Source organism: Trichomycterus rosablanca, chromosome 3, assembly GCF_030014385.1.
Source record: "Trichomycterus rosablanca isolate fTriRos1 chromosome 3, fTriRos1.hap1, whole genome shotgun sequence".
NCBI lineage: Eukaryota > Metazoa > Chordata > Actinopteri > Siluriformes > Trichomycteridae > Trichomycterus > Trichomycterus rosablanca.
Window position 1 is genome coordinate 21,071,319 of NC_085990.1, and position 16,918 is coordinate 21,088,236.

Here is a 16,918-nt window from a genome sequence, read left to right on the forward strand (position 1 = left end):
GTGTAGACACAAGGAGGTGGTTTTAATGTTATGGCTGATCAGTGTAGGTGGTCCTAATGCATAGTGATGTTTCCTTGCTAAATTTGTTCAAGTCACTTAATCAGTAACTTATTAAATAAAATAAGATAGACCTGTGTTGGAATTCAACATTCAATTCTATTTCAGTTCAATTACTAATTCAGTCACTGACCCTTATAGGATCCAAGTAACCACGATGACTGAGACCTACATCAAGCACTTGATAACAGTCTTATTTAATTTTAATCCTAAATATTTCTTCCTGTGTGTGTGGAGTTGGCATAACATCCTTACTTTGTATTTCTTTTGCCACTCTGGTTTCCTCCCACGTAGCTAACCTCTGCCAAAAAAAACCTCTGAGGCAAAGCAGTCAAGGTCTTTTACTTCGCTGTGCTCACCACAAGATGGCAGTAGCTTTGTGTGTTTTAAATACAGTATATCTAAGACGCCTTTTTGTCTTAACCTTTATATAAGACAGTGTTTAATTTGCTCATGGTGCTCATTGCTCATCATCGATTTTCTTAGCTGGATAAAATAAAATAAAAAGAACCACAGAAACAGTATACTAAAAATATGTCTCATGTACAGTGTATCACGAAAGTGAGTACACCCCTCACATTTCTGCAAATATTTCATTATATCTTTTCATGGGACAACACTATAGACATGAAACTTGGATATAACTAAGAGTAGTCAGTGTACAACTTGTATAGCAGTGTAGATTTACTGTCTTCTGAAAATAACTCAACACACAGCCATTAATGTCTAAATAGCTGGCAACATAAGTGAGTACACCCCACAGTGAACATGTCCAAATTGTGCCTAAAGTGTCAATATTTTGTGTGACCACCATTATTATCACTGCCTTAACCCTCCTGGGCATGGAATTCACCAGAGCTGCACAGGTTGCTACTGGAATCCTCTTCCACTCCTCCGTGATGACATCACGGAGCTGGTGGATGTTAGACACCTTAAACTCCTCCACCTTCCACTTGAGGATGCGCCACAGGTGCTCAATTGGGTTTAGTCCATCACCTTTACCTTCAGCTTCCTCAGCAAGGCAGTTGTCATCTTGGAGGTTGTGTTTGGGGTCGTTATCCTGTTGGAAAACTGCCATGAGGCCCAGTTTTCGAAGGGAGGGGATCATGCTCTGTTTCAGAATGTCACAGTACATGTTGGAATTCATGTTTCCCTCAATGAACCGCAGCTCCCCAGTGCCAGCAACACTCATGCAGCCCAAGACCATGATGCTACCACCACCATGCTTGACTGTAGGCAAGATACAGTTGTCTTGGTACTTCTCACCAGGGCGCCGCCACACATGCTGGACACCATCTGAGCCAAACAAGTTTATCTTGGTCTCGTCAGACCACAGGGCATTCCAGTAATCCATGTTCTTGGACTGCTTGTCTTCAGCAAACTGTTTGCTGGCTTTCTTGTGCGTCAGCTTCCTTCTGAAATGACGACCATGCAGACCGAGTTGATGCAGTGTGCGGCGTATGGTCTGAGCACTGACAGGCTGACCTCCCACGTCTTCAACCTCTGCAGCAATGCTGGCAGCACTCATGTGTCTATTTTTTAAAGCCAACCTCTGGATATGACGCCGAACACGTGGACTCAACTTCTTTGGTCGACCCTGGCGAAGCCTGTTCCGAGTGGAACCTGTCCTGGAAAACCGCTGTATGACCTTGGCCACCATGCTGTAGCTCAGTTTCAGGGTGTTAGCAATCTTCTTATAGCCCAGGCCATCTTTGTGGAGAGCAACAATTCTATTTCTCACATCCTCAGAGAGTTCTTTGCCATGAGGTGCCATGTTGAATATCCAGTGGCCAGTATGAGAGAATTGTACCCAAAACACCAAATTTAACAGCCCTGCTCCCCATTTACACCTGGGACCTTGACACATGACACCAGGGAGGGACAACGACACATTTGGGCACAATTTGGACATGTTCACTGTGGGGTGTACTCACTTATGTTGCCAGCTATTTAGACATTAATGGCTGTGTGTTGAGTTATTTTCAGAAGACAGTAAATCTACACTGCTATACAAGCTGTACACTGACTACTCTAAGTTATATCCAAGTTTCATGTCTATAGTGTTGTCCCATGAAAAGATATAATGAAATATTTGCAGAAATGTGAGGGGTGTACTCACTTTCGTGATACACTGTATATGTCCCATTACAAATAATATGTCTCATTAGGCTACTTTAAAAAGAGTCTTAATAGAAACAAATTCACTGACCAGTGTTAATTGCCAGCATGTTAGCCACAAGTATCACCTTTATTGCTAAAGCTTTAGACAAAGTATAGTAACCAAAAACCAAAATCCACAATAATAAAATTATATCTATTATCTAATCTAATTTTACCAGTAATGATTGAAATATTGGAATGATTGGATTAGAATTCCCCTGTCTGTTTGAACATCTGAGTCTCTCACTGTCTTTAAAAAAGGATTAAAGACCAACCTCTTTACTTAGCACTTATGCAGAGCAATAAAATGTACTTACTTCTATAGCATCTTATTTTAAAAAATGGTTTTAAAAATAGGGTTTCAGCAGATTTGCATACAGGACTGTTATCTACTTAAACTAGAGTAGGGAAAAGTTTACTGTGAAAGCACTGTAAGTCACTCTGGATAAGAGCATCTGCTAAATGCCAAAAATGTAGATGTAAATGTAAATGAAAATACATACAGTGTATCACAAAAGTGAGTACACCCCTCACATTTCTGCAGATTTTTAAGTATATCTTTTCATGGGACAACACTGACAAAATGACACTTTGACACAATGAAAAGTAGTCTGTGTGCAGCTTATATAACAGTGTAAATTTATTCTTCCCTCAAAATAACTCAATATACAGCCATTAATGTCTAAACCACCGGCAACAAAAGTGAGTACACCCCTTAGTTAAAGTTCCTGAAGTGTCAATATTTTGTGTGGCCACCATTATTTCCCAGAACTGCCTTAACTCTCCTGTGCATGGAGTTTACCAGAGCTTCACAGGTTGCCACTGGAATGCTTTTCCACTCCTCCATGACGACATCACGGAGCTGGCGGATATTCGAGACTTTGCACTCCTCCACCTTCCGCTTGAGGATGCCCCAAAGATGTTCTATTGGGTTTAGGTCTGGAGACATGCTTGGCCAGTCCATCACCTTTACCCTCAGCCTCTTCAATAAAGCAGTGGTCGTCTTAGAGGTGTGTTTGGGGTCATTATCATGCTGGAACACTGCCCTGCGACCCATTTTCCGGAGGGAGGGGATTATGCTCTGCTTCAGTATTTCACAGTACTTATTGGAGTTCATGTGTCCCTCAATGAAATGTAACTCCCCAACACCTGCTGCACTCATGCAGCCCCAGACCATGGCATTCCCACCACCATGCTTGACTGTAGGCATGACACACTTATCTTTGTACTCCTCACCTGATTGCCGCCACACATGCTTGAGACCATCTGAACCAAACAAATTAATCTTGGTCTCATCAGATTATAGGACATGGTTCCAGTAATCCATGTCCTTTGTTGACATGTCTTCAGCAAACTGTTTGCGGGCTTTCTTGTGTAGAGACTTCAGAAGAGGCTTCTTTCTGGGGTGACAGCCATGCAGACCAATTTGATGTAGTGTGCGGCGTATGGTCTGAGCACTGACAGGCTGACCCCCCACCTTTTCAATCTCTGCAGCAATGCTGACAGCACTTCTGCGCCTATCTTTCAAAGACAGCAGTTGGATGTGACGCTGAGCACGTGAACTCAGCTTCTTTGGACGACCGACGCGAGGTCTGTTCTGAGTGGACCCTGCTCTTTTAAAACGCTGGATGATCTTGGCCACTGTGCTGCAGCTCAGTTTCAGGGTGTTGGCAATCTTCTTGTAGCCTTGGCCATCTTCATGTAGCGCAACAATTCGTCTTTTAAGATCCTCAGAGAGTTCTTTGCCATGAGGTGCCATGTTGGAACTTTCAGTGACCAGTATGAGAGAGTGTGAGAGCTGTACTACTAAATTGAACACACCTGCTCCCTATGCACACCTGAGACCTAGTAACACTAACAAATCACATGACATTTTGGAGGGAAAATGACAAGCAGTGCTCAATTTGGACATTTAGGGGTGTAGTCTCTTAGGGGTGTACTCACTTTTGTTGCCGGTGGTTTAGACATTAATGGCTGTATATTGAGTTATTTTGAGGGAAGAATAAATTTACACTGTTATATAAGCTGCACACAGACTACTTTTCATTGTGTCAAAGTGTCATTTTGTCAGTGTTGTCCCATGAAAAGATATACTTAAATATCTGCAGAAATGTGAGGGGTGTACTCACTTTTGTGATACACTGTATATGGGTGGCACAGTGGTGCAGCTAGAGTGGGTGCAACATGGTTCTTGAGATCCTGGTTTGAATCATGCTTCTGGTGACTGTTAGTAAGAAGTTTTACATGTTCTCCCTTTGCCTGCATTTGTTTTCTCTGGGTATTCAGGTTTCCTCCCACCTATTAAAACCATGCAGAGATCAATGTGCTTGAAGGTGTGAGTGTGTAAGTAACTGTAAGAACCAAACCAACCAACCAATAAGAACCAAAAATAGTGCTCAGGTAACACAGTGGTCTATTACAATATCTTAAGACTGCTGAGAAGCAGATTCGAATTTCAGCAGTGCTGTTAGCCAGCTGGGCATCTAAACAGACATGATTGGCTATGTCTGGCATGGGGAGGGATGGCCGAAGCCCTGTGATGGGTACCCTATCCTAAGTATTCCTGAAGATATTTCAGGATGGAGCAATTGATGAAAAAATAACATGGAAACAATAATTAAAAGTATTTATAAAACTAATTCAGAAAACTAAAACAAAAATAACACTGAAATGTGAAGCTGGGAGGTGGTGAATACACACTGAATCAGTACAAATACAAAATGATTACTAAAGATTCATGAATGAAATTTTCTGTAGCGGTATCACAAAGGGCCAAGAATTGGTATAAGGCTATATAAAATGCGGTTTTAAGATTATTAATGCAAATGATTTAGGGGAATGAGTCTTTTAGTAGGTTGTGCATTTGTTTAAACTTATATATAGGCTGCAATTGTTATTATTATATATACATTTTGCAGAAAGCAACATTTAGGTGCTATGAAGCATTATGTAACAAAACTGAACGTAGATTAGGGTTAGTACTTTAGGGCACCACTTATTAGTGATATGGGAGTAGCCCTGAAGTCATAAATTAATAAAGATATATAGTATGAACTTGATGATATCACTCACTGTCTGGAGATATAATACAGTGGGCAAGGCTCATAGCATGCCACTAAAGCTCTAGGTCTTTACAATTTCTCCTCCACATTAGTGTTTTTTAAAGAGAACTTTAATTATAACCAGAGCACTGGTTAAAGATTATTTTAATTGTTCAAACAGTACAGTGATGTTAACTGCTGCAATCTGGCTGACAGAGTCTTGGTTGAGGGGAATTAAAAGAATTGTTGCCAGGTAAACTCATAGGCTAGTCCCCAAGCAAGCCAAAGCTTTCCATATATTTAAACAGGTTTACTAGGTCAGTGCTAAACATATTCAGCTGTTACTGAATTTCAGAAATGTAGACAGTAATCCCTTCCTCTCATCAAATTTCATACAGTGTCATGTTTAAGGTCACATGGATGTACTGTAGTAGTAAAATAAATAACATTGTCATTTTGCCTTATTTTTGTTCAAGCATGTGCATACGACAGCAAATCAGATTCAAAGTATTTAGTTACTATTTACATATGGAATGATTATTGAACGAATTATTCTTTATTATTACAAACAAGCTTTAAAAAAGTACAATTCAGTTTGCAGTAGTTCATTAACTGCACATCAGTCAAGTGACTCTCACTCATCACTGGAGTTATGTTCCATTACTGGTTTTAACACATACTCATCAATCTTCCTAGTAATTATTTCCCTAGTGGGATTTTTTTTTTCTTTTTGCAATCTTAGTGGAAGTTTCAAGACTTTTTTTAGTATGACTGTATGTAGAAAGCTTGACTGTATGGCCTAAGCCAATAAGGAGAGAATTATAAACACTGTTAATGTAATTTTCTTTTTAAAGCTGCTTAAACAGGATCAATGAGAAGTTTTGTATGTTTATCACGGCATTATATTTGGCACAAATGTACTTAATCCTATCATATATTTTCACTTGTTTTTCTCATTATTTTGTGTTTTCTCTAGTTTTCATCAACTAGCTAAGTCGTTCCTATTGCATGGCAGCTACAGTATTAACCTGAGAAAAAGAGCTAAAACATGAGTTGCATATGCATGGCCTCAAAGATGCTTGGTATTGGCTTTTGTTGCTTTAATTGATAGGATATAGACATTGTCACTAATGTTCTGTTAAACTCCACGACGTGGAATACTATGGCAATTTAGTCACAAACTTCAGTCTCAAAGGTACATTTTGCACCTCTCTCTCACAGTATGACAAGCTGCTCAGAGCGCCTAAAACAACAAAGTTCTTAAAAAGGAATAAAGATAGGAAAGCCAGAACAAGATGTGGACTGGAAAAAAACAAGCAGCACCCCACTGTCCCAGCTGACATCCAGTGTGGTCCAAACGTGAGTCCTGCTCTGGAAAGGAATTGTCATGCTGCCAGCTCTAGATGTCCAGGACTGTTGTGATGGCCAGAAAGTGCCTTGACTGAGTTCCCACAGAAAGGTAGTGGATCATGTATTCTAAATCTGCAACCAATTATTATTCTCAGTTCCCAAATGATTAAAAATTAATTAATGGGAAGGGTGATGTAACAGTGGTAAACATGCCTCTGTCCCAATGTTTTGTGTTATTGGCATCAAAGTCTAAATTTGTTTTAAATTACAAAATATAGTGGCCATGGTGCTTTTGTCAGTTAAATAAAGATTCAAGAGAATTAACAAATTACATCCTCTTGTTGTTAGTGTATTTTACAAAATGTCCCTATTTTTCAGGAGGTTTATACATTTTTCTGCTGCCTTAACCTTTTCTGAATTGGGTTTATATAAAGTCCCTTTTATGTAACTGTGGACATGACTGACCCATAAACATAGCCTTAAGTCACTGCCAATGACATCTGCAATTTAGTCAGAGTGACAGCTGGTGTAACAGTAGATTTTCTAACAAAGAATTGCCTCACCTATGCACTGTGGCTGAAAATTTGTATTTTCTTTACTTACATTGGACTAAACTGAGCTTCATCATCTTATAGATGGTCTTATATTCTGTCACGTTAATAATTAAATACTTGACTTGATTCAAATGCTTCTTTTAGTTCATTTTGATTTGTTCTATGGACTGTATTTACCATAATATCAGTCATAACCAAGAGAAGCTGTGTATTCTAGTAAATAATAATGAAAAAACAGCTTATACACAAATGTCATTCACAAATGATCAATCAACAAATTAACTGAGTTGGAGAACAAAACTAGTAGTACAGTTACATAGGGCAAGAAATACCTTATGAATTGAACAATCTAAAAAATGGAAAACAAGAATAGTTTACAGGAATAGATTATAGCCCATAGGAAGTCCACGGAAGGAAATAGGGGCCAATGTAACGTCTCTGCAGGGATCAGGAAACAAATACATAAATCCTAAATTAAGTTGCAATTAACAGTTTCCTGCATTTCTAGCTTAAAAGCAGGTTGTATAACTAGCTTAGTAGTTTGCTAGCAGAGATGACTTGTACATAGTAAAACAGAAACAATTGATATCCAAGGTTATTAGTTCTTTCATGTCCTTTCAAGGTTGACACTTTTCTGCAACACCCTTCTTGCTTTGTGCTCCAAGTCTTACATATCTTAAGATTGTGGGGGTAAGTAAACAAGGGCATGTGTAGTATTGTGAGGGCATGGTAGCTTTAAAGGCATCTGCCCATAACCAGGAGGTTAAGAGTTAATTGGAGCAAAACTGCACTGGAATATCAGTGCTGCTGTTTCCGATCTTATCACATCATGGTTCTTAAACTTAGGACCTGAATCCTGACCTTCACCCTGATTTGATACTTCCTCTTATGTATGATTAATGTCAAAGGAAAAAAAATCAGTAAGTGTATATTGCATTGCAAATGTAAAGCATCTCCAGCAGGGGGCAAATTTGTCCTTTAAAAATGTAACATTACTTGCCACATTAACTTGAGAAGATTTTAGAACTCCATAAATGCCTCAAACCGAAACTAATAACAATCAAAAGTGCATTTCTGCAGAAGTAAGATTACTGGATCATAGGCATGTATGGAACAGGAAGTGTTGCCAGCCATCAGCTGATGATGCGTAAGCGAACATTTCCTTCCTCTGTTAGCAGGCAGGACAGCTAAAAAGATGTGGCTATGCCCAAAATAGTCTTTTATTGTGAGATAATTTTCACATACATCTACTTCCTTTCTTTCGTAATTAAAAAAAAAATACAAACTGAATTTAAATTAAATAAAAAAACCAAAACCAAAACTTACGTACATTATAGGCCAAATTCAAATGAAACTACCATAAACTGGTTAGTTTGTTCTTTAATAATGAAGGCAGACCAAAATAATCTTTGAATATTCTTAAAGTTAATTAATTATTATACCATATATTATTTTTAAAAAAATGTCAATAAAATGTCAGGGCTTGGGGCTGAGATTATGACAAAAATAATTCTGTGGTTATTGAATCATTTTTGCATGTGTTTGGATGTGCACTTCATGGCCAGTATCTGGACGCGCCTCATAATTTAATTTCATGTCATTTTCATCAACCGATTTACCCTAATCAGGATTGCAGCAGGTCCCTTTCCACCAGGAAACAAGACAGGAGTATCCTGGACTGGACTAAATAGAACTAAAACTAAATAATGTAAAATTATTATCACCTTTAGAAATTATTTCAAACTAAATATAATAAAAGCATTTTTCCATTTTCCACTCACCTATCACCAGCTTATAAATACGAAGTGACATGCCAATTTTCCACTCTCATGCCATTTCTAGTGCCAATTTCCCATTTCCCATGTCATTCATTAACAAGAAAAAAGATTAGAGAATGCATACATCTTAATACATCATACAGTGGCAGCTACACACCCTAAATGTCAATATCCACCATAAAACAACCAGAGCTGTGGGAAGAAAATCATCATTTCTCCAAAACAAACTGAACTGAAAAGAGTTCACTAGATGACACTGGCTCTTTGGCAGTAGGCCTTTAAAGCTCACTGTTGTCTGTGTTAAAAATGGTTCTTCTAATGTTAGGAAAATGTTAGGTTAATGTTAACTAAACTAATATTGTTAGGATATGTGCATCAATTATTCCATTAGGTACAAAAAGTTTTTAAATAAAAAAAATTCCCCCTCTGTCCCCCTCTTTGCCGTGGCACTCCACACTGTGGTCAGATGTATTATGTTTGCTTTAATAATCCTTGACTTGTCTTTCAAGGTCCATGTTTTCCAAGTCATGTTTCAGTCATCATTCCACAGAATATTATTCAAAAAATCTTGAAGAAGAACAAGTTTTGGTTTCTTGGCAGATGAAAACTTCTTCTACTGCATGGAGTCATTGATAACACATATTCTAACATGGTTTCCAGTAGAGATGGACCGATCGTGGTTTTTGGCACCGATTCCGATCTCCGATCTCCTTTCAGGGACATCGGCTGATAGCCGATTCCGATCGGGGGGGTGGGGTGGGGGTTGTGGATTAGCAGTAAATAAACTTAAAAAGAGCCTCACAGTAAAGATAAACCGGAGCAGCGCGCGTGTGTGCGTGTGTGTGTGCCTTTAGAAGATACGCTTTGTTCACAGTATCGCTATAAGTGATTCATTGATTCATAAGTTGATTCGTTTTTATGTGAAGCGTAAGTTTCTCTTCTCGGTTATCTCTCCGTCTTTACTGTTATTAATTAAATGTCGTGGTTTTAAATAAACACCAACTACTACAGAACATTTTGTGTGACTCTTTCATTAAAAAGCTTAATTAAAAAGCTTAATTAAACCGCTATTACCACAGATCTGTAACCGACCGTCAGACTCGTTCCGTCTAAGGAGCTAAAAGTTTTCTAAAAGTTCTGCAGATGATCCTGAACTAACGAATTTGGTAATGAATAAACTTTTGCCTCTGATTGGCTCTGTAACGTTTCCTGTTCTCATCTACATCACAAGTAAGAACCGCTTACGATTTACCAAAGTGAACCAGGAGTTTATATAACGTGCTGATAGAATCGACTCAGATGTGACCGGGTTGAATTATCTTTTTAAAGTAAATATTACAATCAGCAAAATTACATCGTAAGAGCTTTCACGATGGTTTCTGTACGATTGTTGATGAATGGTGATGTGATGGTTGGTGCTTCGTATCTCAAAGTCTGGATCAATCCACTGAGCTGTTAACTTAACGTGATCTTTATATATCACACGATCGGATCGGCTACTTTTAGGAAATATCGCCGATCGCCGATAGCATATTTTGATTAAAAATCGGCCGATATCAATTCATAGCCGATCGATCGTCCCATCTCTAGTTTCCAGTGCTATTAGAAGAACCATTTTTAGCATAACAATAAGAATCTCACTATACAAACTGGTTTCATTCAAAGAGCCAGTGTCATCTAGTGAACTCCAAGGTCCTTCTTAGATTAAAAACCCTTTGCTCTGGCACACCTTCTAAATGGTTTGTTGGCATGAAGATAACATTGTTTCCAGTGCTATAAGAAGCAACATTTTAAATCATATATAACAATGACAATTGAATGCCTTTTGACAAAGAGCTTGTCCTATCTTACTTTAAAACTGGTTTCATTCAAAGAGCCAGCATCATCTAGTGAACTCCAAGTTTCTTCTTAGATTAGATTAGATTCTTCTCTGGCACACCTTCTAAATAGTTTGTTGGCACGAACATAGTTACTAATGTTAACATGGTTTAACATGGTTAACGTGTTTTCCAGCGTTATCAGAAGAAACATTTTCAACCGTATATAACAATGAGCATTAAATGCCTTTTGCCAAAAAGCTTGACCTATCTGACTATACTAACTGGTTTCATTCAAAGAGCCAGTGTCATCTAGTGAACTCCAAGTTTCTTCTTAGATTAGATTAGATTAGATTAGATTCTTCTCTGACACACCTTCTAAATAGTTTGTTGGCACGAACATGGTTACCAGTGTTAACATGGTTTAATATGGTTAACGTGGTTTCCAGTGTTATTAGAAGAAACATTTTCAACCATATATAACAATGAGCATTAAATGCCTTTTGCCAAAAAGCTTGACCTATCTGACTATACTAACTGGTTTCATTCAAAGAGCCAGCGTCATCTAATGAACTCCAAGTTTGTTCCTAGATGAAAAAAGCCTTTGCTCTGGCACACCTTCTAAATAGTTTGCACGAAGATAACATCATATCATACTGTGGTTTTGAGGACTTTGAAGAAGTAGCAGTACATTTTGTTCACTTTTTGGTCCAATCACTGTCCAATTGCAGTCTTTTACTGAAGTTGGGGTGCAGATGAGAAACCAGACTTGATCCAGAAAAAAATGTGTTTTTGGGACAGAGTAAAAGCAAAAATAAAAATTTTAATTTAACAAGTTATGGATGGTTTAGTTACAGACTACATGTTTTTCAAATTTAAGTTGCTTCTAGATAACATGGGACAGGTCCTCACAGTAAAAAAGCAAAATAATGGACACTTCATTACAGTGAAACTTTGCTTGCACTGTGTGTTTTAGTAATCTGTGATCGATTAGGATTGATTGTGTCTGTATAGTCCTATTAACCATGCCCCAGATTCAGTAGAGAACTGCAGTTGAACAGTGATTACCTCTTATTGCTGCATGAATACAGCACACAGATTGTGCCAGGTCTTGCTTTGGCACATTCAAAGCACCACAGTGAAATGTAATACAGCTGCGAGTTCATTGCATTTCATGCTAATTTGTATTCAATTCTACAATTAATTCAGCAATTCATACTTATAATGCAAATCTACATCAATGCAAAGATCATTGCACTTTGTTTTTATTTAAAATGTTCCCACTGTCACAGCTTTTTTGAGATTGGGGTTGTATTTTAACCTTTAGTGAAAGGTTGTAAATATAAAAAATATCACAATTTTCACTGTATACCACCTTCTTAAAGAACACAGAAAGTGCTATGATGCTTGCTGATATTATCATTGCATACTATAACAAGTTTAAACCAGTTGAAAAAATATTATCAGTAGGCCATTATGATGACAAAAATGATAAAATAATTTAGAATTGTTAAAGCTTTTTTATGGCACTACAATTACTTATTCTATAGCAGCTTGATCTAAAAATCCAAACTGTACTCAACTTCTTGTTGGAATCAAATGTAGGAATCAACAAATATTATTGCAAACACACAAAAACATTAAAACACCCAATAATTATCTTTTCAAATTACTTTATTAATGCAGATAATGGATATAGACATTGCTACTTCCTTTGACAGATCACTTTCTGTTTGTTAATGTTACAGATCATTGATAGTGATATTTTACAATATATATTTATAGTATATCTATATATATTACATTTAATATATAATGTACACTGATCAGCCATGACATTAAAACCACCTCCTTGTTTCTACACTCACTGTCCATTTTCTCAGCTCCACTTACCATATAGACGCACTTTAAGACTCTACAATTACTGACTGTAGTCCATCTATTTCTCTACATACTTTTTTAGCCTGTTTTCAGCCTGTTCTTCAATGATCAGGACCCCCACAGGATCACTACAGAGCAGGTATTATTTAGGTGGTGGATCATTCTCAGCACTGGAGTGACACTGACATGGTGGTGGTATGTTAGTGTGTGTTGTGCTGGTTTGAGTGGATCAGACACAGCTGCGCTGCTGGAGTTTTTAAATACAGTGTCCACAGTGTCGCTGTCCACTCTATTAGACACTCCTACCTAGTTGGTCCACCTTGTAGATGTAAAGTCAGAGACGATCGCTCACCTATTGCTGCTGTTTCAGTTGGCCATCTTCTAGACCATCATCAATGGTCACAGGACGCTGCCCATGGGGCGCTGTTGGCTGGAAATTTTTGGTTGGTGGACTATTCTCAGACCAGCAGTGGCAGTGAGGTATTTAAAAACTCCATCAGCATTGCTGTGTCTTATCCACTTATACCAGCACAACAAACACTAACACACCACCACCATGTCAGTGTCACTGCAGTGCTGAGAATGATCCACCACCCAAATAATAATACCTATGTTGTAGTGGTCCTGGGAGAGTCCTGACCATTGAAGAACAGCATGAAAGGGGGCTAACAAAGCATGCAGAGAAACAGATGGACTACAGTCAATAATTGTAGAACTACAAAGTGCTTCTATATGGTAAGTGGAGCTGATAAAATAGACAGTGAGTGTAGAAAAAAGGAGGTGGTTTTAATGGTATGGCTGATCAGTGTATATTACAGTAATTATTACTGTGTTAGTTAGTTTCTAATTTATTTGAAGATATATTGCTAGCGTAATCAGTAACATTTTATACCATGTATATGCAACAACAACTATGGTTTCACAATGCTGGAAACACTCATCTACATTTTTGTTCCATTAAATTGGGAAATAAATAGTTTTTCATCATTGAACATGCATTATGTTTATTATTTTTTGAGCTGCTCTAGAATATCTGTTCCTGTCTGACTGTTGTTTATCAAGGAAATGGTCCCGATAACTCCCTCTAACCGTTTCCTTAGTTTAGCCTCTGTTTAGACTACTTTCCTGTGATCTTAAACGTTTGATGGTCTCTAGAACAGAGCGCAAATGTACATAATGCAATTACTGCTTTGCTCAGTGAGTGTCTGTGTGTGTACTGTTTTTGTAATTAAATTAGTAATTGTATTAAGACTGGACAGGTAATTGTGTTTAATGCTGCTGTTGCTCATATTAAGGTGTGCAAAAAACATTAAAGGAATAAAGAAAGGAGCTATTTTTAAAGAAATCTTAGGAAGATGAAAGTGACTAATAGTCGATGAATAGTAATGTTAACTTGGCAGTGATTTGAATGTTTTTTTTTAAATGAATTATTTGTAAATTAATTATGTAATTTAACATTTAGTATGTACTAAATATACAAATTAGGGCGGCACAGTGGCTCGGTGGGTAGCACTGTCGCCTCACAGCAAGAAGGTCCTGGATCCTCAGGCGGGGCTGTCCGGGTCCTTTCTGTGTGGAGTTTGCATGTTCTCCCCGTGTCTTGCATTGTCTTGTTGAAAGATACTGAATTGCCCTGTAGATGAATGGGTGTGTGTGTGTGTGTGTGTGTGTTTCTGCCCTGCAATGGACTGGCGTCCCATCCAGGGTGTTACTGTGTGCCTTGCGCCCATTGAAAAGCTGGGATAGGCTCCAGCACCCCCCCCCACGACCCTAATTGGATAAGCGGTTAAGAAAGTGAGTGAGTGGGTGAGTAATATACAAACTTTTTGTTTATTTAATGTATTTATAGAGAATATCCAGCTATGTAGTTATGTATCCTGGCCAATTATGGATTAATTCTAAAGCAAAAGGTTAGAATTTGGGCATAGAATCTTGAGTAATTACGCAATGGCAATTTGCCTCTGCTGATCGTTTTTATATTTAAATACTTAAAGCCAGCATAAGAAAACACAATGATAATTCTATATAATAAAGGAAAAAGATTATGTAACATCTATATTACTCATGAGAAAGAGTAGTTGCCCCTTCAAGCGCAAGAAATGGTTGTATCAGGGAGACATGCCTTGGCAGCATGTCTTTCTTTAAAATCCCCAATATACGCCTCCGCATTAATAGTACCTTTACCCATGCCATGGGTACTGAAGCAGCCCATATCATGACAGATGTTGGCTTTTGCACCTTTCCCTGATAACAGTCTGGATGATCCGTTTTGTCTTTGTCATGGAGAACTTGAAGTTGAAACATAGACTCACCTGACTTTAGTACATGTGTCCACTGTCATTTGATCCATCTGAGATGAGCTTGGGCCCAGATAACTCAGCTAGTATAGAATTGATTTATGGCTTTTCGTAGTGTAATGGAGTTTCAGGTTGCATTTCTTGACGGTTTTTTGAAGCACTTCAGAGCCAGTGTGACTATATTTATCACAGTAGCATAACGTTTTCTCATTTAACAGTGGTTTTTGACCTTGCTCTACCCAGCTAAGATTTCAAATTCTATGTGTGTTTTTATTTACAAACTAAAATGAAAAAACTGGATTTGTTTTCTTTCTACTTTTGTCAGCTAAATAAAGATTTAAGAGAATTAACAAACAAACAGATTCTTCTTTTTATTGCCTTTTACATCCTGACTTTTACAGAAATGGGGTTTGTAAAATAAAATCTATGGCTTTGAGTATTCCCAGGGTCACAGTGGGTTTTGAAATGGAAGAAGCCTGGCACAACCATTAACCTTTCATGATCTTCTTGGCCATCCAGCCAAATCGGGCATCCAGGCAGGAAGGGCCTTGGTCAGGGAGGTAAAAAAAGAACTCCATAAATCAGACCTTTATGGCAGAGAGGCAGGAATGAGGGACTGTTGAGTTAGATTTTGCTAAATGGCATGACTCTGTCAACATAAGGAAATAGATTCTCTGGTCTGGTGAGATGAAGATATGACTCTTTGGACAGAACAGGAAAAACAGGCACTACACAACCTGGCTAATACCAGGAGAATAAAGGGGCATTTTTTCTCACAGCACTAAAAAAGTTATGAATTAATTTATGTGACATGGTGTCACATCACCTGGCTAATACCATGAAATGCTTTTCAGCTGCAGGGACTGGGAGACTGTTAAGAATTGAAGAAAGGATGAATGTAGCCAAAAACAGGAACATCCTAGAAGAAACCCTCCTCTAGAGTGAATGCAATCTCAGACAGGGGTGACAGTTTACCTTTCAGCACTTCAATAACCCAATGCATACAGCGACTCCGAACCTGTGTCTGAATGCCCAGACTTAAACTCCATCAGGCATTTGTGAAAAGACCCGAAGATTACACATGCACACCATCCAGTCTGAGCTTGACAGCATTTCCAATAAAGAATAGAAAAAACTGCCCAAATCAAGCTTGTGGAGATGTATTCAATCATTGTTAAAAGGGCTTCTATAAAGTTTTGAGTAAGAGTTTAATACTTTTATAAATCAGAGTTTTATTTTAAAATAACACTTATACCCATTCAATTGTAGGTCAGTTATACCCATTCAAAATCAAATTCACAACAAAATAAAGTCATAAAGTCAAGGGATCTGAATACTTTCTGTTTTAACTGTAAATGTTTAAATGTTTTCTGCCCTGTGATGGATTGGCACCCTGTTCAAAGTGTATTTCAGCCTTGGCCCGGTGTTGCACCTGATGTGTTAATAGTTTACCAGATATAAAAATGAGTAACAGCAAGTAGATGTCAGGGTATTTATAAATGAGTAGATATCTGCTGTTTGTTTATGGAAAGTCACACTATAGTGTCACTTGGAGGGTCAGAAAATCTTGTGGTCTGGTAAAGTAAAACTTTTTAGCTGAAATTCTAACCAGTAGCAGAGTAGCAGCAGTGACTGGCATGCTGGATGGTATCTAAACAAGTATTATATATCATTCCAAGTTTAAATAATAAATAATGAATTATTCAACCAGACATTATTTACTTATAACTTTAACAGCAATGTAAACAAGAAGTGCATTATGCCATGTTACAAAGAAACTCTGGAGCAGAGAAAGTTATTAAAATCTATTAGTCTGGAAAGGGTCAACAGTGAGGGTCATTTTCTTTAAACTGAAAAGAAAACTTGAAGTCTCCTGCCTTCCAAGAAGGACATCAAAGGATCTTTAGACCTTGTTCACTTTCTATCAGGCCAGCATTATGATTTCACCATAAGGAGGAGATTGGATATGATTGTGGTATGCTT

The 16,918-nt window shown here is 37.9% G+C and overlaps 1 long non-coding RNA gene across 2 annotated transcripts in view; it reads left to right on the forward strand.

The window, feature by feature from the left end:
* The window catches only part of LOC134309761 (uncharacterized), a 24,903-nt gene extending 8,831 nt beyond the window's left edge, over positions 1 to 16,072 (forward strand). For both annotated transcript variants that reach the window (XR_010011213.1, XR_010011214.1), the window contains exons 2-3: positions 6,480 to 6,717; positions 15,790 to 16,072. This is a non-coding gene — a long non-coding RNA (uncharacterized LOC134309761). The remainder of the gene's footprint in view (positions 1 to 6,479; positions 6,718 to 15,789) is intronic.
* The last annotated feature ends 846 nt before the right edge of the window (positions 16,073 to 16,918 follow it).